Source organism: Engystomops pustulosus, chromosome 9 (genome assembly GCF_040894005.1).
Source record: "Engystomops pustulosus chromosome 9, aEngPut4.maternal, whole genome shotgun sequence".
NCBI lineage: Eukaryota > Metazoa > Chordata > Amphibia > Anura > Leptodactylidae > Engystomops > Engystomops pustulosus.
Genome location: NC_092419.1, coordinates 92,977,161 through 92,999,814, shown reverse-complemented (window position 1 = coordinate 92,999,814; position 22,654 = coordinate 92,977,161). Strand labels below are relative to the sequence as shown.

Sequence of the window (22,654 nt, the reverse complement as noted above, 5' to 3'; positions counted from 1 at the left end):
CAGCAAGGGCTTAGGTATATGGGGCTCCATTCCTAATTTTGCATCGGGCCCCCTGGAGTCTTGTTGCACCACTGACCATCCTAATGCTGCAGCCTCTATATGCGAGCGGTGTAAGTACAATGACTGCATTAGTACTAGAAGCATTAAGTGTGTACAAACAGATATCAGATACAAGGAAATGGAGTTTTATTTTTCACAATATATGATCATTCATTTAACAATCTCATAACATTGCAAGTCAATAACAATCAAGGTCCAACCCTCGTTGACTCACATTGGTTATTACTTATAGGAGGACAACATTCCACAGCATTGTTCGGAGATTACCGGCACTCAAATCACATTAGGGTTCAGGGATAAAATATCACCATATTATCAAAATCTATCAGTCTGGTGGTTCAATTTTACTTATTCATTTATCCAAATTAATAATTTATCAGAATATTATGGAAACTGTGGACACATCCACGGGTTGTGGCATCTACATCTTGCCCATAGGACGTAGAGGAGTCATGATGGAGAATAGACTGGGATGATTAGATAAGCTGTCAGCCCATTCAGATACTAAGGGTGGTGACACACATGGCGTTTTTGGGCCGTTTTTAGATGGTAAAAAACGCATGCGGTTTGACCAATTATCTTAATTCCAACTGGTCAAAAAACGCATGCGTCTTTTTTACGATCTGAAAACTAAAAACTAAAAACGGCCCAAAAACGGCCTAAAAGCGCCATGTGTGTCACCACCCTAATAGAATTAGTGATACTATGTGATACTGTGTGTGGCCATATTGTTATTGGTTATTCCTTTTGATGGTTACGCTGGAGAGGGAGGAGGATTTGGCCTGGGCTGTTTGTATCACAACTACTGTGCATGTATCATGTTCTGTATGTCATTATGTGATATTGTACTGCATTACTGTCTATGTGCCACCAAAAATGGTTATAAAATTGTTTATTAAAAAAAAAAGCTGTGGACGCGTACGAGAAAAAGTGCCCATGTTACTGATATGTTACTGTACGTATAGTTCGCCCCTGAGTGCATATACACCGCACATCCACTACATGTCTAGGGTCTGGTGATATCACCGTCCGCTAAGACTCTGGTAGAGGAGTCCAGCACCAGGGAGGCCCATTCTAATGGAGACAATGTCCTCCACCCATTTCCCAACATTGAGGGGCCACTCAAAGAAAAGGGCAGTCGAGCCGGAGCTGCAGACGGTTGTCTCCATCCTGTACTACATATCAGATTTTGGGTCTTGTCCATCAGCCACTGTAAGATTCATGGCTTATCAGAATGTTATGTGCATATATTATGTAGTGTACGTCATTATGTGTTACTATACTTCATTACTGCCTATGTGCACCCAAAAATGGTGATAAAATTGTTTATAAAAACCAGTTTTTGGATTCTGAGCCTAAAACATGTCATTGGATGGTATCACTATCTGCATGAGAATATGGATGGGCGATGTGTGGCCATATTGTTATTGGTTATTCCTTTTGTTGGTTACGCTGGGGGAGGGAGGGGGATTTGGCCTGGGCTGTTTGTATCACAACTACTGTTCATGTATCATGTTCTGTATCTCATGATGTAATACTGTACTGCATTACTGTCTATGTGCCACCAAAAATGTTAATAAAATTTTATTAAAAAAAAAAAAGCTGTGGACACGTCCAGGTAAAAAAGTGCCCATGTTACTGATATGTTGTTGTACGTATAGTTCGCCCCTGAGTGCATATACACCGCACATCCACTACATGTCTAGGGTCTGGTGATATCACCGTCCGCTAAGACTCTGGTAGAGGAGTCCAGCACCAGGGAGGCCCATTCTAATGGAGACAATGTCCTCCGCCCATTTCCCAACATTGAGGGGCCACTCAAAGAAAAGGGCAGTCGAGCCGGAGCCGCAGACGGTTGTCTCCATCCTGTACTACATATTAGATTTTTGGTCTCGTCCATCAGCTAATGTAGAAATCATAATATAACAAAATGTTATTTGAACTGTGGAACTTGTTTCCTTTCTTTTGCATTCTAAATTGAGAACATGTCATTGGTCAGTATCGCTATGTGTATTAGTATGTATGGGCGATGTGTTACCGTATTGTTATTGGTTAATTTGTGTGTTGGTTATGCTGGGGGAGGGTCCCTAGGCTGTTTTCACCACAACTGTGCATATACCATGTTCTGTATCACATTATATAATACATTGTTGAAATTTGGAAAACTTCAATAAGGAAATGAAAACTTTTTTTTAACAATAGAACCACCAATATAGAGAAATTCTCAGGTGCAAGTGCTGTGCCCCCTCCATCCTGAATATACCTGAAGACCAAATCTACTTGCCTTTCCCTGTTCTTCCACCTCACACCATCACCTGGTAAATGTTCATGTGAGGTGAAAATGGAGGGCAGAAAAATGGACAAAGGGGAATAAACTAGTGGGGAGAGAACTTAAAGGGGTTGTCCACTTAAAGAAAATTTCAGTATACAATAGATATTGTTTTTGTAATGAAAGTGTATACAATTTTCCATTATAATTTCTGTTTCAATTATTCATGGTTGAAAAATCACAAAGAACTAATACAGAAATTATATTGGAAAATTGTATATATTTTCATTAACCAAACAATATTAATTATTTGCTGAAATTTGCTTAAAGGATACCTAGCACAAGTTAAACTGAATACACTTACTGGTCGGCCTTTTTTTGCACACTCCAGGACATATCTTTATTAGTCCCGAAACACAAAAATTGATCGTACTAAGAAATCGACTTCATACAATAATTAATCATAATTAGCACCGGACGCTCCTGCGGATGTCACACATGTGGCCAGGAGCTCTTTTAGTTCCTTATAATGCACATGTACTGCGTGATATCATGTCTACCCCCTCCTGTCCACCTCCCCGAGAGACGTAATGTCCCCCAGCTCTAGGGAAGCCTCCCACATGCGCAGTCCTAATCCCTGTTAAGCAGCAGCCGTGTCATCACAAAACTTCCCGAGCGCAGGGTAACGTCACTGGCTCTCGGGGAGTGGCATTAGTAGATATGATAACATGCAGTAGGCGTGCATAATTAGCAACTGATAGAGTGCCAGGTCACTTGTGTGATGTCCACAGGAGCGCCCGTCACTAATTAGCATATTTTTAAAAATCTATTTTTTTCCGGCTAATAAAGGTGTTTCGGGACTAATCAAGATATAATCTGGAGTGCATTAGAAAAGGCCGACCAGTAAGTGTATTTAGTGTAAATCGTGTCTGCCTGAGTGGTGGATTTCCTTCAAAGTGGACAACCCTTTTAAAGTACAGTGCAAACTATCTGCACCTTCAAGTGCCACGTATTGTGGTTCTGATGAGTTGGGTTTCAGCTCATATTCATGGTGGAGGTGGCACCTTGCTGACAGGGCATGATTTGAGTAGGGTAATCTCTAAAAATACTCATGTAATTCTTTTTCATCGTTGTGGAGTCCTTGCTTTCCTTTGGGTCCACTGCAGAAGTTCTGGAGTCTGGCTTCAGGAGCGTTGAATTTTCTGAGGATCAGGTTTGCAGGTCTTCAGTGATGAGGGGAGTCTAGAAGGTTTTGTGCAGGTCTTCAGTGATGAGGGGAGTCTTGAAGGTCTTGTGCAGGTCTTCAATGATGAGGGGAGTCTTGAAGGTCTTACGCGGATCAGGTTCAGGTTTGCAGTTCTGCGGTGATGCGTGGAGCCGAGAATGTCATGTGCAGGTTTTCAGGGATGAAGAGGGTCTTGAAGGTCTTGTGCAGGTCTTGTAATAATCTGTGAAAACACATCAACGTCTCGGCCTCAATATAAAACAGGTAAGTTAGCTTTTCCCTTTTCACCCTTTGGCCTCATTCACACATCCATAAAGGGGGCCCTTACCTGGATCTACAATTTGTGGCCAGATCAGGACCCCCATAGAGATCTAGGGCACCCAATCACCACCGTGCAGTAAGTACATGGGGGCAAATTTACTTACCTGTCCCGTCGCGATCCTCGCGGTGCATTGTTCGACGAGGATTCGGAGCTGCCACGATTCACGAAGATCGTGTGTCCGATATGCTACATCTGTCGCTTCCCCACTCAGGGCCGCCAGAGTTCACCATCTTCTTCCCGGTGAATGTAAGTACATGGCTTGCAACACAATTTTGAATGTTAAATCCTGTGCGTTGTCCGAATCCGCGTGAAAGTCGGCGGCAATGCATCAAAATCCGATTGCGTGCGCCAAAAACCCCTTCCAAATACAGCGCACATCAGAAATCGCGGGTAGTGCGGACCACAGACCCTTAGTAAATGAGCCCCACTGTGTCTCACTGCACCATGACCTGGCTATTCAGTTTTCTATGGAGAGGGGAGCTGTGAGAAGCGATCAAACCCCCTAAAATGCATTTTAAATCACAATTCAATCACATCTTGTGCACATGGTTTTAAGCTGCGTTCACATACTGCGGGTCATTTACTAAGGGCCCGATTCGCGTTTTCCCGACGCGTTACCCGAATATTTCCGATTTGCGCCGATTTCCCCTGAATTGCCCCGGGATTATGGCGCACGCGATTGGATTGTGGTGCATCGGCGCTGACATGCACGCAACGAAAATCGGGGGGCGTGGCCGAACGAAAACCCGTCGGATTCGGGAAAACCGCCGCATTTAAAACAAAAAATATGTCGTGGAGCTTGCACTTACCTTCACTCAGCCCGGCTTGGGGTATTCCAGTGCGTTATGATGCTCTTCAGCGCATGGTGGACATCGGAGGAACTGCCTTAATAAATTCCGGCTGGACCCGAATCCAGCGCAGAGAACGCGCCGCTGGATCGCGAATGGACCGGGTAAGTAAATCTGTCCCTATGTGTTTGCATTGCATTGCATAAACACTTCTCAAAACACTTTTTACTATACATTAATACAAATAATCCAGCTCCACGGACACTCTGGTTGTAAATAAAAACGTGATATTTTCTTTATTACTTATTAATACTGATGTGATTTGGGATCTATTTTACCTGACGGATGTTATGTGCCTTTCAAAACGCAATGAAAACGCAATCTATGAACATAGCCTTAGAATATACAGGTAACATTTCCATGTAGCAGTAGGTGGGCCCCCAGAATCTATTTAACTAGTGGGCCCTAGGCCCTCCCGTCCGCCCCTGAATGGCACCTTTTCTACTAGGCCTCAGCACTGTATTCATAGCCATACCCGCCACTTTGGCAGCAGCAATGTGCCCTCACCCACTCCCACTTGTAGTGGCTCCCCACTCCTATATTGCTTTTAGCAGCACTGTGCCCATACCCACTGATCCCTACTAGCACTAAGACACTATCACCTATGGCAATGGGACTGTGTTCTTACCCTCCCCTCCCCCATTGGCAGCGGCTGTGTCCCCCATACAGTATGTAGCAGCAATGTCCCCCCATAATCCCCCCATCTAATGGCTCCTCACAACATAGAACATCCTATTTACAATGGATAAAACATATAAGTGACCTGTGAATTATTCTTCCTCTTTAGTTGATGTCTTCTCTGTCCTTTTCTGGTCTCATGTGGCTCCTGTAGACGTCCTATGGTCGCAGCACCTCTGGCTGGTCGGTCCCCACTGGCTGTGCGCTGGAGTTTTTCCCCAAATTGGATGGCAGGCTTGTACCATCTGGCTCTTGATTGGTTGCTGTGGGGGAAATATGGCCGCACAATCTTGTTTACAATTCTTTGGCTCCAGGTGGTTGTGACATCATAACCAAGACAATTCCATTGGGCACAGTTGTATAACACTGCTCCTGATTGGTCAGTTTCAGCATAATCTTCCTCTTGATTGGTCAATTTCAAGTGGGCAGGGCTTCGTCATCTTGTCTCTAATTGGTCAGTTTTAGGTGATAGTTTCCTTCTGATGGTTTCAGGCAGCAGGGGCTATGATGCTGAGGGGATATGACCGCTGCATTATTTTGATATCAAGCTTTTCAGTGAAGAAGTTACTAATAAATAACTTTAAAATAAAGACATGTCTCAGAAGTGCGTGACAGAATACGTTTTCAGTTCCCCATGGCAACCAATCAGAGCTCAGCTCTCAGTTTATAAACTGCTGTTGCAAAATGAAAGCTGAGTGCTGATTGGTTTCCGTGAGCAACCAGAACAGTTTTACTCTCAGACACCTTTGTTATATCTGAAATGTTGCAGTCAGTTTTCTAATCATGGAGGCTGATTGGACATTATCCCCATCTTGTATCGTTACTTCCCTGCCATCCATGCCCAGTGACGTGCCAACACATCTATACAATACTCAGCATATTGGGGAGCATTTATCAGGGCTTGTGCGGCCAGGAATTGCGCCTTTTTCCCCCTCATGTCACCTCCACACAGGGGTTAAAAATAATAATAATAATTATTATGTTTATATTAGGGATTATTTTTATTCGGGTAAATCTATGTTGATGCCAGGGTCTCACCAGAAAAAATATTGTACTGTGCAGGACAAATTATCTGCCAGCAATCATAACCAGACTCCAGTGGGATTTGGTGCAAATTTAGGATTAGGCCCATATACATAAATCCATCCCCATCCTGCACATTATGCATCAGAGTACAAATATATACTAGACCGAAATATACAGACACCAGGCACATTTATCACATGTGTCTGAGGTAAAACTGTCAACCAATGGCAGCTCAGTGTTTATATTATAAACAGGTGTGGTAAAATGAAAGCTGAGCTCTGATTGGTTGCCATGGCCAATTAGAGAAGTTCTGCTCTCATGACCCAGGCAATTGCTGACTCGGTGCGATTAGAGATGAAAGGAAAGTAAAAGAATTCTGCCTGACCAACCCCTTCTAACTAAATAAACATACATACAACTTTTGAATTGGAAGGTGATTGGTCACAGCCTTTATTGAAAATGTTTACAATTTGTAAAAAACAAACTTTATTAAAACACAAAATATAACAATTCTTTTTCAAATTAAAATGATGGGAGAGCAGAGTCCTTGACAACAGCTTCCACAAATTGCCACCAATATTTCCATAATCATATTCGTCCGGTGCCTTTTATACCAGTATATATATGCTCAGAAAGCACGCTCGGCGTGCGATGTCACAACTACCAAAACCACTAGCCGCCAACCTCCTAGCAAGTGGCGTGAGCAGAGGTGACTAACCATCCAATTTAATAAAACCAACCAGGTCCTAAAAGGGGAGGCCACCCCCATGAAGGATCCTGGCATAAGTCCTCTTAACTTCCGGACTTAAAATAACCACACCATCTTTTCCTCAACTTGTTATCCACTTTACCAGTTGAATTAGCTGTTGCCAAGAACCCCGCCCCCGCCACACATCCTAAACTCACCTGACCCTAACCAACCTTGACAAAAGAATATATAACTACTTGTATCCCGCCTCCAAGGGTGGGGGGGTGGGGGGGACAATTTTCTCAAGCTAAAAGATGGCTGCCCTTCCTGAACCTCCTATATAAACCCCTCACTATCTCCTCCCCCCGGTTCAAACCCACCTATCAACTTAGCACTAAAATCTCCACCCCCCAAGACCACTCCACCCATCATTTTCTCTCCTCTCATCCCTGCCTGTCATGGCCGCACTGCGCCTACTTGCAGCCAGCTTCGTGCTAACAGTCACTTATTATAAATCTCACATACACTTTATATGCACAACATACATACACAATGGAGCTCATTTACTAAGGGTCCGCGGCGGCACTTTCGTCGGCTTTCCCAAATTTTCCCGTTTGCGCCGAATTCCGCCTGGATTTTGGCGCAATCATGTCGGCTTTCACGTGACTGAAATCAAGGGGTGTGGCCGTCGGACAATCCGACGAATTCAGAAAAACCTCGGAATTTAAAAAAGGATTTGTGTCGCAAGGTCATGAAGAAGGTGAACTCCGGCGGACCTCGGCGCAGCAGCGACACATGCAGGAACTCGGACACACGATGTTAGTGAATCGCGCCGAACCCGAATTCTCGTCGGACAACACACCGCGGATCGCAATAGGACTGGGTAAGTAAATTTACCCCAATGTCTTCACTACAATTACACACACCATGTATATGCTGCTCACAATTTTATACACTGTTTCTATGTATCTCCTTGCTGCACATCTTTACACTTACAGTGTAATGACCCTAATTTTATTAAAGTATAGCATCGGCCTCCCCTCGCTTCCTCGTTCAGGTCCACCTGAGTTCACCTTCTTCTTCCTGGTGCATGTAAGTGCTTGGTCTTGCGCAGGGGCGGACTGGGAATTTAAAGTGGCCCTGGAAAAAACTGTTAAAGTGGCCCCATTCTGTGGGTGGGGTCAAAACAAGTAGGCGTGGCCATGTGATGTGGGTGGAGTTACTAAACTGCATACAAACTGTTTATAGAAGGTCTAAATCAACTTGTACAGCACAGAGAAAGAAACTCATATATATGCCTCCCTTATACAGGAATAACGCTTCTTTTTTTTAAGAGAACACAACTTAATACTAAAATACCTTCCCCTATGTACAAGAATATAACTACTATAATACTGCCCCCTATGTACAAGAATATAACTACTATAATACTGCCCTCTATGTACAGGAATATAACTACTATAATACTGCCCCCTATGTACAAGAATATAACTACTATAATACTGCCCCCTATGTACAAGAATATAACTACTATAATACTGCCCCCTATGTACAGGAATATAACTACTATAATACTGCCCCCTATGTACAAGAATATAACTACTATAATACTACCCCCTATGTACAAGAATATAACTACTATAATACTGCCCCTATGTACAAGAATATAACTACTATAATACTGCCCCCTATGTACAAGAATATAACTACTATAATACTGCCCCCTATGTACAGGAATATAACTACTATAATACTGCCCCCTGTGTACAGGAATATAACTACTATAATACTGCCCCCTATGTACAGGAATATAACTACTATAATACTGCCCCCTATGTACAAGAATATAACTACTATAATACTGCCCCTATGTACAAGAATATAACTACTATAATACTGCCCCCCCCCCTATGTACAGGAATATAACTACTATAATACTGCCCACTATGTACAAGAATATAACTGCTATAATACTGCCCACTATGTACAAGAATATAACTGCTATAATACTGCCCCCTATGTACAAGAATATAACTGCTATAATACTGCCCCCTATGTACAAGAATATAACTACTATAATACTGCCCCCTATGTACAAGAATATAACTACTATAATACTGTCCCCTATGTACAAGAATATAACTACTATAATACTGCCCCCTATGTACAGGAATATAACTACTATAATACCGCTCCTATGTACAAGAATATAACTACTATAATACCGCCCCCTATGTTCAAGAATATAACTACTATAATACTGCCCCCTATGTACAAGAATATAACTACTATAATACTGCCCCCTATGTACAGGAATATAACTACTATAATACTGTCCCCTATGTACAAGAATATAACTACTATAATACTGCCCCTATGTACAAGAATATAACTACTATAATACTGCCCCTATGTACAAGAATATAACTACTATAATACTGCCCCCTTGCTGAGAGGTTGTGTGCAGTGTGAGCTCCTGAGTCTCCTGATGTCTGGAGCGAGCCCAGGGCGGGGCCACCCTGGGTGGGGAGATTCCCCAAGCAAGGCCCAGGCTTCCAGGCCTACACCGGGAGAAAACTCCCATACAATTTCTACAAGGGATGGAAATCCCAGAGTCTTTTGTAAGGAAGAAAGTCAACAGAATATGGTTGTTGTAAAGAAGATACAAGAAAACAAAGTGAGTGAAGCAGCAATGATGGAAGTGAGTCCCAGGCCCGGCCAGCATGGAGCAGCACAGGTGGTGAGTGCAGGACGAGCAGCAGGTGCACAGCCCCCCACTCCTGCACCCAGACAGAGAAGAACATCCCTGGAGAGACAAACCCTGCAAGAGAACTTACTGCAGAAGGATGTGGTGTCCAGCATGGCCTGCACAGGCCGCACCAGATCTACAGCTAAGCCGCTGAGTGTCCCTGCACAGTGTGAACAGGCCTCAAGCTCTGCCACTGCAAGCAGGAAGACTGGAGCAGCAAAGGAGACGGGTGCTCCAAACCCACCTGGAGCAGCACCCCGACCAGCACAGCAGGGGAAGGAGACCGTGCGAGCGCCTGAGCTGAGGCTAGCAGAGGAGATCCCAGGACTGGTAAGGAGGATGGGGGAGCTTAGCCACCATAAGGAAATGCTGCAGATGCAGATAGACTGTATGTATAACCTGAAAACTGCACATCCAGAGAGTAAGAGACTGTATGACACCAAGCTGCACTCACTGAGCATAGAGCTGGCACAGGTGGTGAGGGACATGGACTGTGTTCTGGAGAAGATGGGACCCCTGGCTGAGACATATCGGAATAGGGAGCGCTTCTCACAGCAGATGCAGAGCTGTGACCCCAGACCCAAGATCCCAGATGCGCCCCGTGTTACAACACCTGTACTGAAACCTGCTAGTTTCTCCTTCCAAAAGGGACAGTCGCAGGATCAGCCGCAGACCTCTGCAGCAGTCACTGAGAAGGAGCACGAGGATGTGGTACAACAAGTCCCAGCAGTGACTGCGCAGCAGCAAGACAAAGCATTTTCCTCTGTGTGTCAGACTGATGCACTGTCCCAGGAGATCTGTGCTGCTGTGACCGAAACTGGGGGACATTCTGATGAACCTGAGGGGTTGGGGGATGGAGGGGACCCTCAGTCTGTCTGGGATATGCAACCATCTAATAATAGCATAGAGGTGGATGGGGCGCAGGGGGTTGTACAGGATGATGTATGTGATTTCCCCCCTCTAACATCAAGCCCCCCAAAAAAGTCAGATCCCCCTAGATTAGACCATCACCCTAATAGCCAGAGTGAACCCCGTCAAGAGCCTCCTAGAAATGCCTGGAGCCGCGGCGCTCCCTCCTTTACCTCCAGTGCACAATACTCCGGGCAGGCGTTTAAGAGGAGGAACGTGGTGCGCTTTAAGAACAGAGGCGCAAAGGAAGATCTCCCAGATAGGAGGTTTGTGGTGCGGGATCTCCTGTGCCGCCAGATGGGGTTCACGCCTGATGATATCCTGGCGGTCATCAACCTTCCAGACAGACAGGGCTATGATGTCAGCTTTAAGCTCATGTCTAGTCTGGACAGGTTCTGGGATAAACTCCCCCGGTTCGGGGACACTGAGGGCTGGTGTAAGTTCACGTTTGTCCCCATATCCAGGCCAGGTACTGTGGTGGTTAATGTCATCTTCTGGAACGAGTCTGTTCCCCCTCAGGATATTCTGGTGTGGCTCAGGCGCCATTGTGATCTTGTGTCAGACCTCACCAAGAATAGAGACGCCGATGGTATCTGGACTGGGGGGTGGAAGGTTCTGGTGAAGTTACGCCAGTATAATAACATCACCCTGCACCTCCCCAACAGCTTCTTCATAGGCAGAGAGAAAGGCGTCTGCTTCTATCCCGGGCAGCCGAGAAAGTGTTTTAGATGCGGTAAGATCGGTCATGTGGCCAAAGTATGCACAGTAGTAAAGTGCAACCTGTGTGGGGAGGTCGGCCATCTCAGTGCCACCTGTGAGATGGTCAGATGTAACCTCTGCGGAGAGATTGGCCACCCACACAAGGATTGCCCGGAGGCCTGGTATAACATCGCCAGGGATTTCTCTGATGACGAGATAGTACAGGAGGCAGACGCCTTAGAGGAGGAGGCCTTGATGTCAGGTCAAATACTAACTAGGCAGCAGGTACAGCAGGGGTCAGGTGATACTGCGCCAGAACCTCAGAGAGCAGTCCGCACTCAGCAGAATATGGAGGTTGTCACTCAGGACCAGCCTCAGGCAGCAGCCTCTATAACATCTACTACCGAATATGAGGAGGCCAAAAAGAACAAAAGAAAGAAAAAAGACAAATCCTCCCGTAAGCCTGAGACAGAGTATGGTGCAGGGTCTAAGACCATGAAAAAAGCCAGTGGTGATGCCGGGGTCATGGTCCTTTCCAATAGATATGATGTCTTATCAGAGTCAGATGGAGATTTTGAGCGTGAGTTAGAACGCATCGATAATGAGTGTGACGGGGATACAGAAGACCCTCCGACAAAAAAGAAGCCCCCTTCTTCTGAAGCTGGAGACCCCCTGTCAGACATGGAGACTGGTGGTAGGCAGAGGGAATCTGACTCTGACTCATGATGATGGGGGTCGCTGCTCTGTTTTTCTTTTTCCTTATGATGGCTGGATTCTCTCTAAGAGTTGCTTCTAGCAATGTTAACAGTATTAAAGTAAGAAGGACCAGACACGCTGTATATGACCACCTGAGATATCTGGACGCTGATGTCATCTTCCTGCAGGAGACCCGTCTGACCACCTTAGGGCATCTCCGTGAGGCTGAGCGTGAGTGGCGGTCTGGTCCTTCTTACTGGTCACTGGCTGTGGAGCCGTACGCCGGGGTCGCCATACTGTTTAACACCACAGACGTAACGGTGCACAGGCTGACGGAGGTCGCTATGGGGAGGTGCCTGGTGCTAGAGGTGACCATCCATGGTAGGCGGCTCCGGCTGATCAACATCTATGGCCCACAGACAGTGACAGAGAGAATCCAGCTGTTCAATGAGGTGAAACAATATCTGTTTACCTCAATCCCTGTAGTAATGGCAGGTGATTTCAATGTTACTTTGACATCGAGTGACAGATCCTCGGGCAGAGCAGTGGTCAGAGACTCCAAAGTCCTAAAGAGCATCATATCACAGGCCCATCTATGTGATGTGTTTACCCTGGGTGGCAGGAAACCCAAGTACACCTACTCCTGTGCTGACAGGAGCAGTAGGATAGATATGGCGTTTGTGAGTCCCTCAGAGACTGTTAGTGGGATGAGCGAGAGAGTTGTCCCATATTCTGATCACGTGGCGTTATTTTTTTGTATGGGAGCCTCTAACCGCTCGGACATTGGTCGGGGGTTATGGAGGCTCAATTCTAGCATCCTGTATGATGTCTATGTCCAGAATTGTATCCACTCCCTTTTTCAGGACCAGCTCCAGAGAGTAGACTTCTATGACAACATATCTGACTGGTGGGAGAACGTCAAGGAGGAGATCAGGTCCCTCTTAAAGAGACTGTCAGTGAAGAAGGGTAAGAGTAAGTACAGCCAGTATCTCAAGCTGCGGAAAGAATTGGAGTCACTGTATTCGGCGGGAGGGGGGGACAAACAAAAGATAGACCGACTGAAATCTGAAATAAAGCAGTATCAGTACAGCCGCTACACGTCTCTTGTTGTAGAACGGGATTACGGGACTCTGGGGTTTCCAGATCCATATGAAAATTGCCGGGAACGTGTGGCAAAAAAATCGATCACAGGTCTCACTGACTCCCAGGGAGTTTTACAGGAATCTCGTGAGGGTATCCTGGGGGTGGTGAGATCCTACTATGCTGAGTTATTTCAGAAGAAGGTTTTGGATAAAGAAAAAATGGCTCAATTCTTGGAGGCAACTCCAGGTCCTGACACTAAAGATTTGGACTTTTCTCCTTTGACAGCAGGAATAACAGAGGAGGAGGTTAAAGAGGCCATTGATAAGTTACATCTGAAGAAGGCACCAGGTCCTGATGGTATAACATGTGAATTCTATAAGAAGTTCAGAGACCTCTTAGCCCCGATTCTTGTGGATGTATTTACAAATTGTCTAGAAAATCACCTGATGCCTCCATCCATGAGAGTGTCCTCCCTTATTCTGCTGTCCAAAGGTAAGGAGCCTAGTGACATCAAGAACTGGAGGCCGATCGCCCTCTTGAATGTTGACCGGAAGATTTTGGCAAAAATTCTGTTTTCTAGGTTAGTCTGTTTGTCCCCGGCACTGTTGGCAGGCTCTCAGTACGGCACAGTAAGAGGGCGGAACATCTCTGGAGCAGTCATCTCGATAAGGGAGATGTTTGAGAGATGTAAAGCTCTGAGGTGTGGGAGATATGTTGTAGGTCTGGACCAGGCTAAAGCCTTTGACAGGGTTGATCACGATTATCTATGGGCAACTTTGTCAAAGTACGGTATTCCGGGACAATTTATAGATTGGCTGAGAACTTTATATAGAGAGGCGAAGAGCTTTCCTCTGATCAATGGTTGGCAGGGGGACACTTTCGGAGTAGAGGCCGGGGTGCGACAGGGCTGCCCCCTGAGTCCACTGTTGTATGTGTTTGCCATAGATTTGTTTCTGCGATCACTGCAGCGGTGTGATTTTCAGGAGGTGCCGGTCCCCCATTGCTTGCCTATGAAGGTAGTCGCCTACGCGGATGATGTGACTGTGGTGATATCTGAACCTCGTGAGGTGGAGATGTTGTCTGCAGCCATCAGAAGTTACTCAGAGGCCTCCGGGTCTCTGGTCAACCTTGAGTAGAGTCAAGCTTTCTGGACATTGGATACTGCTCCTGGCTTTGATCTGCCACAGTTCGCCAAGGCCTCCACCCATATTAAGATTCTTGGGGTTAAATTTGGGAGGGAAGATAATGCCAAGCTAAATTGGGAAGAGAAGTTGGATACCGGAAATGCAAAGGTTCAGCGATGGAAGAACTGGAGGCTGACCTATAGAGAAAGGGTTACTCTGATGAAGACTTACCTGGTTCCTGTCTTCCTCTACGTCTCTGTCGTCTTTCCTTTGCCAGAATCTTTCTCCGCTCGGCTCTTTAGCCTGTTCTTCCAACTTTTATGGGGGAACAGGTTGAACCCAGTAAAAAGAGGGATCACCTACCTGCAGAGGAGAGAGGGTGGGCTGGATATGTTAAATCCAAGGGTATTTTTTGACTCCATGTTTCTGAAAGTTAATTTCGGTAGCCTGGACTCAAATAATGGTCTCCTGTGGGTAAGTAGTGTCAGGGACTGGATATTGCCTTTTGCAGAGTCTTGGGTGCGAGGCGGCAGTCTCAAGAGGGGCCGATGGACTCCTGGCTTCCTCCCCCAGTATCTGGAGTATGGTCTCAGGTGTGTGAAAAAGTGGAGAATAAATAAGACCTATTTGGAGAGTAAGACCAGGAAGGACCTTTATATGAGTGTCTGTAGGACCTTTTATACTTTACAGCCAGCTCTGAGGGACTGCACAACGGCCACATTGCAGAAAAGTCTGAAGCTCCTCAATAGTCCTAGGCTCCCTGCAAAACTATTCGACATTGCTTGGCTATCACTGCACGGGAAGCTTTTTGTTAGGGGTAATTTAAAGTTTTTAAGTGTCTCAGACCGTATGTGCCCCTTGGGTTGTCAGCAGGAGGAGACGATTCAGCACTTCATTACCGAGTGCCAGGGAGGGAGACGGATATGGCAGGAGGTGTCCCGCAGGCTTAGGATACCAAGACTGCAGTTTCTGACCTACCCTGATGTAATCTATGGGGTGACACCACAGGTAGCCGGCATCGACAGGGGGACCATGTACCTGATCATCACAGTAACCAAGTACTACCACTGGCACACCAGGACCAGAGTGTCCGTCCATAATGAGTCCTTCCAGCCCATGACCGCAGTCACGCAGATACTATCAGAGCTGAGGTGGATCCAATCATTAGGGTTTAGGAAAAAGAGCCAGAATGTTCAGTTATGGAGGAACATAAATCTACACCGATGGATTATATGTCATGGAATTCTGTTTATTTCTTTTTTTTCCTTATTACCAGTGATGGACTTTTTAATTTGAAGTTACTCTAAATTCATTATTTTGCTGATGTGTTTGATCTCTGTTAAATAATTGTTTTATTTTTCATTCTGACAAGAATGTATTGTAAATTTTTGTTTGTTTTTACTAATAAAAATTGCCCCCTATGTACAAGAATATAACTACTATAATACTGCCCCCTATGTACAAGAATATAACTACTATAATACTGCCCCTATGTACAAGAATATAACTACTATAATACTGCCCCCTATGTACAAGAATATAACTACTATAATACTGCCCCTATGTACAAGAATATAACTACGATAATACTGCCCCTATGTACAAGAATATAACTACTATAATACTGCCCCCTATGTACAGGAATATAACTACTATAATACTGCCCCTATGTACAAGAATATAACTACTATAATACTGCCCCCTATGTACAAGAATATAACTACTATAATACTGCCCCCTATGTACAAGAATATAACTACTATAATACTGCCCCCTATGTACAAGAATATAACTACTATAATACTGCCCCCTATGTACAAGAATATAACTACTATAATACTGCCCCCTATGTACAAGTATATAACTACTATAATACTGCCCCCTATGTACAGGAATATAACTACTATAATACTGCCCCCTATGTACAAGAATATAACTACTATAATACTGCCTCCTATGTACAGGAATATAACTACTATAATACTGCCCCCTATGTACAAGAATATAACTACTATAATACTGCCCCCTATGTACAAGAATATAACTACTATAATACTGCCCCTATGTACAGGAATATAACTACTATAATACTGCCCCTATGTACAGGAATATAACTACTATAATACTGCCCCCTATGTACAGGAATATAACTACTATAATACTGCCCCTATGTACAGGAATATAACTACTATAATACTGCCCCTATGTACAGGAATATAACTACTATAATACTGCCCCCTATGTACAAGAATATAACTACTAAAATACTGCCCCCTATGTACAAGAATATAACTACTATAATACTGCCCCCTATGTACAGGAATATAACTACTATAATACTGCCCCTATGTACAGGAATATAACTACTATAATACTGCCCCTATGTACAGGAATATAACTACTATAATACTGCCCCCTATGTACAAGAATATAACTACTATAATACTGCCCCCTATGTACAAGAATATAACTACTATAATACTGCCCCCTATGTACAAGAATATAACTACTATAATACTGCCCCCTATGTACAAGTATATAACTACTATAATACTGCCCCCTATGTACAGGAATATAACTACTATAATACTGCCCCCTATGTACAAGAATATAACTACTATAATACTGCCTCCTATGTACAGGAATATAACTACTATAATACTGCCCCCTATGTACAAGAATATAACTACTATAATACTGCCCCCTATGTACAAGAATATAACTACTATAATACTGCCCCTATGTACAGGAATATAACTACTATAATACTGCCCCCTATGTACAGGAATATAACTACTATAATACTGCCCCCTATGTACAGGAATATAACTACTATAATACTGCCCCTATGTACAGGAATATAACTACTATAATACTGCCCCTATGTACAGGAATATAACTACTATAATACTGCCCCTATGTACAGGAATATAACTATTCTAAACTATAAACTACTATACAACACAGCTACATACAGCCGCCTCATCCCTAGTAACACAGCTACATACAGCCGCCTTGCCCCCAGTAACCCATGTAACATACACCTCAGCCACACCAGCCACCCAGTCCCATGTAACATATACTTCAGCCTGCACCAGCCACGCAGTCCCATGTAACATCCCACCAGCCATACAGTCCCATGCAACATACCCACCAGCCATACGGTCCCATGCAACATACCCACCAGCCATACGGTCCCATGCAACATACCCACCAGCCAAACAGTCCCATGTAACATACCCACCAGCCATACAGTCCCATGTAACATACCCACCAGCCATACAGTCCCATGTAACATACCCACCAGCCATACAGTCCCATGTAACATACCCACCAGCCATACAGTCCCATGTAACATACCCACCAGCCATACAGTCCCATGTAACATACCCACCAGCCATACAGTCCCATGTAACATACCCACCAGCCATACAGTCCCATGTAACATACCCACCAGCCATACAGTCCCATGTAACATACCCACCAGCCATACAGTCCCATGTAACATACCCACCAGCCAAACAGTCCCATGTAACATACCCACCAGCCAAACAGTCCCATGTAACATACCCACCAGCCATACAGTCCCATGTAACATACCCACCAGCCATACAGTCCCATGTAACATACCCACCAGCCATACAGTCCCATGTAACATACCCACCAGCCATACAGTCCCATGTAACATACCCACCAGCCATACAGTCCCATGGGGGGGGGCGATCGCGCGGGGGGGGTCAGTGTGGTCTCTGTGAGCTGACTGCATGCAGCTCACAACAGCGCTCGGGGCCTTCAAATCTAGTTGGAAGAGATGCCGGCCCGCGCGGGGGAAGTTACGATGTGTGTCACGTGACACAGGCATCAGAGAACACAAGCACAGCAGGGGGAAGTCCATGCAGCGCTGCGCCCGGCCTCCAGTTCCTACGGTCTTCAGGGTAAGTTCATGGGTTTTTTTTTTCTTCACCGGCCCCACCAGTGTCAGACCAGCCCCGGACCGGCCCCAAACGAGTCGGCCCACCGGGATTTCTCCTGGTGGGTCTAATGGCCAGTCCGCCCCTGGTCTTGCGACACAATTTGAAAGTAAAATCCCGCACTCGAGTCAGATGGCACCCCTACTCCCACTCGATTTCTGTTGCATGAAAGCCAGCGCAGCTGCTACACAATCCAATTGCGTGCGACACCATCCCAGTGCAGACCTCTGTTAAGTACCTGTGAAAGCCGCACATATCCCAAAACCGTCAGAAAGTCCGTCTAAAGTGAGCAGCGCGACCCTTAGTAAATAAGCCCCAATTACTACAAACAGAGCAGACTGTACTATGTGCAGTTTGCCTGTGTATAGTGCAGGGTCTGTCAGTTTCAGGATTTCTGGCGCATGAAAATGTGCTCCGCGGACCCTTAGTAAATGAGCCCTACAGTTTAAGGCTTTACAACTACTTTTAGACCCATAACCATGGATTGTACTGCCATATTTCATATTTTCTAGATGACCACAAACCTATCACTATATAGGGCCTGGTCCATATATATATATATATATATATATATATATATAGAGAGAGAGAGGGAGAGAGGAAGGTGCATTGTACTGGGGTATGTGGAGGTAGTAGTCATTAGGATAGATATGGCTCGCCATATGGAGTTTACATTACTTTACACATCACCATATGAATTCAATGACTAATATCACACGTACACCGACTACATGTTAATTTCAGAAATATGTACAGATTTTGGGTTCCCACCCTTGTACAGTAGGGCACGGTAGATTGGTACCCATGGGTGTACATTTGTCCCACTCCTGACAAGTTGTACTGTGTTCTTCTGGCTCAGATGATAGTGGCAGAGCCTAGTGGCTCTAGTTATTGAGATTAAAATGATAATTTAGCATAATGTGCAGACTGTGCAGAGTAGTAGCACACTAAAACTAAATAGTAACAATCAATTATACCATAACACTGTATAATAAAAATGTGTACACTGTATCACTACCCAAAGAAAAGCAATGTAAAAAAATAATTAGGCTACGAAGAGGTGGAAGATACTGCAAAACAACAGACAAATTTGCGAAAAAAACCATGTTGTCTATGAATACGATGGTACGGCGCATGCATGCGTGGCGGCTTGTGGCATATCGCTGGCCAGAGGGGAGCCGTGTGCCACAGCACATCCTGCTGCCTCACTCCCAGGCGGCATAGACGTTTGGATCTGCAGGGCTAGCCGGGGCTTGGAGTAGTGTTAGCCCCAGGATCTCCATGGCCTGAGGAACCCTAGCAGCTAATTAGTATATAAATACTACAGAGTATAGAGATCAGTTAGTAGATCTATTGCCAAGTAAGTAGATCCCTGACGATCGATTCCCTTTAAGTTATTCAAAGGATATGGGAATAATGGGTTTTCATATTTTCATAATATGGGTTTTCAGGGAGGGTCCATACGCTGGCACCTCCATGATCATGAGAAGGGAACCCTCAGGGATCAGGAGTATTGGGGTCCTATTCTCAATAATTGAATGGAACATGATTTTATAAGAAAGCCGGAAACTGCCAGGCACAGCACTCCGCTATCTCCTTTGCTTCCATTCACTGCCTATGAGTATGTTGGAGAGCGCTGTGCTCTGCAATTTACCATACAACTCTTCCAGGCCATACATTCTCTGGATTGCCACCAACCGCTTCTTCAGATTGCTTGGAGTCCCATTCTCGTGATCGGTGGGGATCCCGGCAGTCGAACCTCTATCAGTCCTCTATCCTGTGGGGATAACTTAAATAGTTGGTACAACCCCTTTAAGGTTTTATATTTAAAGGGGCACAAATGTGGGGTTTCCCCAAAGGTTGTCCTCCTCTCAAAGTGTAATTCTGTCAATGTGTGATAAGTGTCTTCATGATGTATTTGGAGGCTACAACAGAGACCCTCTAAAACTTGCAGATCTGTTTTCTATGAAGCCTTCAACTGTTTAAACCATCTCTCGCTGACAAATAGCACAAGGTCCTACAAAAAAGCCCAGGAAAAAAGAGCCATGTTAAATGCTGACCCCTGTTGCCAGGGCACCTCACATTGAAGGTCGAGGGGCTATCACTCAAGGCTTATTGTCTCGGATGATGCATGCAGTTGTTCTACATGAGAAGGTTGGTTTGTATAAAGTTGAGTTTTTTTTCTCAGGTCAATCAAATTCAAAGGTTTCCAGGCAAGAAACATACATTTTTCATTCTTGGTATTTAACAGTGACAGCACTGTCACTCCTAATGCTTCCAACTTAGTCCTGAGAACTGGAAGCATCTGGAGTTGACAAGTTAATAAGGGTTCTGCTGGGAATCATCCAGTAACACACATTAATAAAGGGGTTCTTTTAAAGGGGTTGTGTGATTTCTAAAAGGAGATCCCCAGACATGATCTATAAGCCAAAGTAAAATACATTTACAAAGAGATTCTCTTACTCCAACTAAACTTACTGTGATAGGATGACCTATCACATAGTTCATTGCTAGGATAACCTATTTGAATGAGGAATGTGTAACGCTCTATTTTTACTAAAGGTGGCGCTGCAGCAGAAAAAGAAACTTGGGGGATTTTACTATCAGTGGATTGGGCCACATTTACTTACCCATCAGCGGAGTTCACCGAAAGTGTATTGTCTTACGATAATGCACTGTGCCGCGATTCACTAAGATCATGCGCCCGATATCCTGCATGTGTTGCTTCCCCGCTCAGGTCCACCGGAGTTCACCTTCTTCTTCCTGCTACACAATTTGAAAGTTAAACTCCGCTCTCAGTCCGAATCAGTCTGATCGTCCAACGGCAACCCCCCAATTTGTGGCAAATTGCGGCAGATCCCAGCACAGAAACCTGTTAAATATCTATCCAAGCCGCGCAATCCCTGAAAACGCCGAACAGTGCAATTAAAGTGCGATCAGTGAGCCCCATTGTGTTTAGATCCTGCTCCAGTAAAAGTCTACACTCTTAAAGGGAGTCTACCAACTCTTATGATCTGCAGGCAAAATGTTGGAGAGAAATGCACTATGATTTTCAAAACACCTTTATTATTTCTATCCATTTCTGATAAATTCTTGTGTTAATCCGTATGCTAATGAGAAAGATGGAACAGCAAAGTGGTGCCCTTAGCCCCTGGAACATTGGAATGCATTCTGCATTGTTCTTCTACACTTAGTCCTCAATGGAGCACCATTCAGGACATGGATTGAATATTTTGCCACAGGCAGCGTTCACCCACGATTGATTCTGTAATAATAAAATGATAAAAATACAATTAATCAGAATTGTAATTATTTCCAAATTTTCATTTGCAGATGATTTACATGTGCACAACAATTTACAGCAAAATTTGCATGAAAAATTTCTGTAGTGAATTCCCTGAAAAACATGTGAACATATTCTAGTCAGACCCAGAAGAATACCCATATTTCCATTATAGTCAAATGATCCTTCCGTGAATACATTTTGAATACAGAAATGTGTTTGAGTAAACCAAAAAACTTTTTCTATAAAAATAAATATGAATTCTCTCAGCTGTCTATCTGCTTTATTACATGCTGGATGCATAAAGGACACTATGGGGCACATTTACTTACCCGTCCGAGTCGCAATCCAGAAAGTCTGCCGGAATGCACATCTGCCGTGATCCACGTAGATCCTGCGCCCGATATCCTGCATTTGCCGCTACCTGCTTGGCTTGCGACACAAATTTGAATGTTAACTGCCGTGCTTAGTCCGAATCTGTCGGATCGTCCGATGGCCCAACCCCAATTTCTGTGGCGTGAAAGCCGGCACGATTGCGACACAATCCCCAGCGCAATCCCAGAAAATTTGGGAAACCCAACAGAAATGCTGCCGCGGGACCCTTAGTAAATAAGCCCCTATGTATTATCTGCTTAGCTCCTCCTGCTCTATAACATGCTGCCTGCAGAGAGGACACTATGTACAATCTGATCAGCTCCTCCTGCTCTATAACATGCTGCCTGCAAATAGGACACTATGTACAATCTGCTCAGCTCCTCCTGCTCCATAACATGCAGCCTGCAGATAGGACACTATGGGGGTCATTTATTGGGGGCCCGAATCGTTTTTTTTAATCGAATCGTAATTTTTCCGATTTGCGTTTAATTGCCCCGGGTTTTTGGCGCTCGCGATCGGATTGTAGCGCTTCGGCGCCGGCATGCATGCAACGGAAATGGGGGGGGGCGTGGTATTTTTTTTTTTAAATGTGTCGCTTGACACGCACTTACCTACACCAAGAAATAGAAGGTGAACTCTGGTGAACTCC

General features: G+C 44.7%; 1 long non-coding RNA gene across 1 annotated transcript; it reads right to left on the bottom strand.

The window, feature by feature from the left end:
- Nucleotides 1–958: 958 nt before the first annotated feature.
- On the bottom strand, nucleotides 959–6,028 carry LOC140077363 (uncharacterized). The gene is made up of 2 exons (XR_011849773.1): nucleotides 5,488–6,028; nucleotides 959–3,777 (listed from the first exon to the last, which is right to left on the bottom strand). It is a non-coding gene; the product is annotated as an uncharacterized lncRNA (long non-coding RNA).
- Between the last annotated feature and the right edge of the window lie 16,626 nt (nucleotides 6,029–22,654).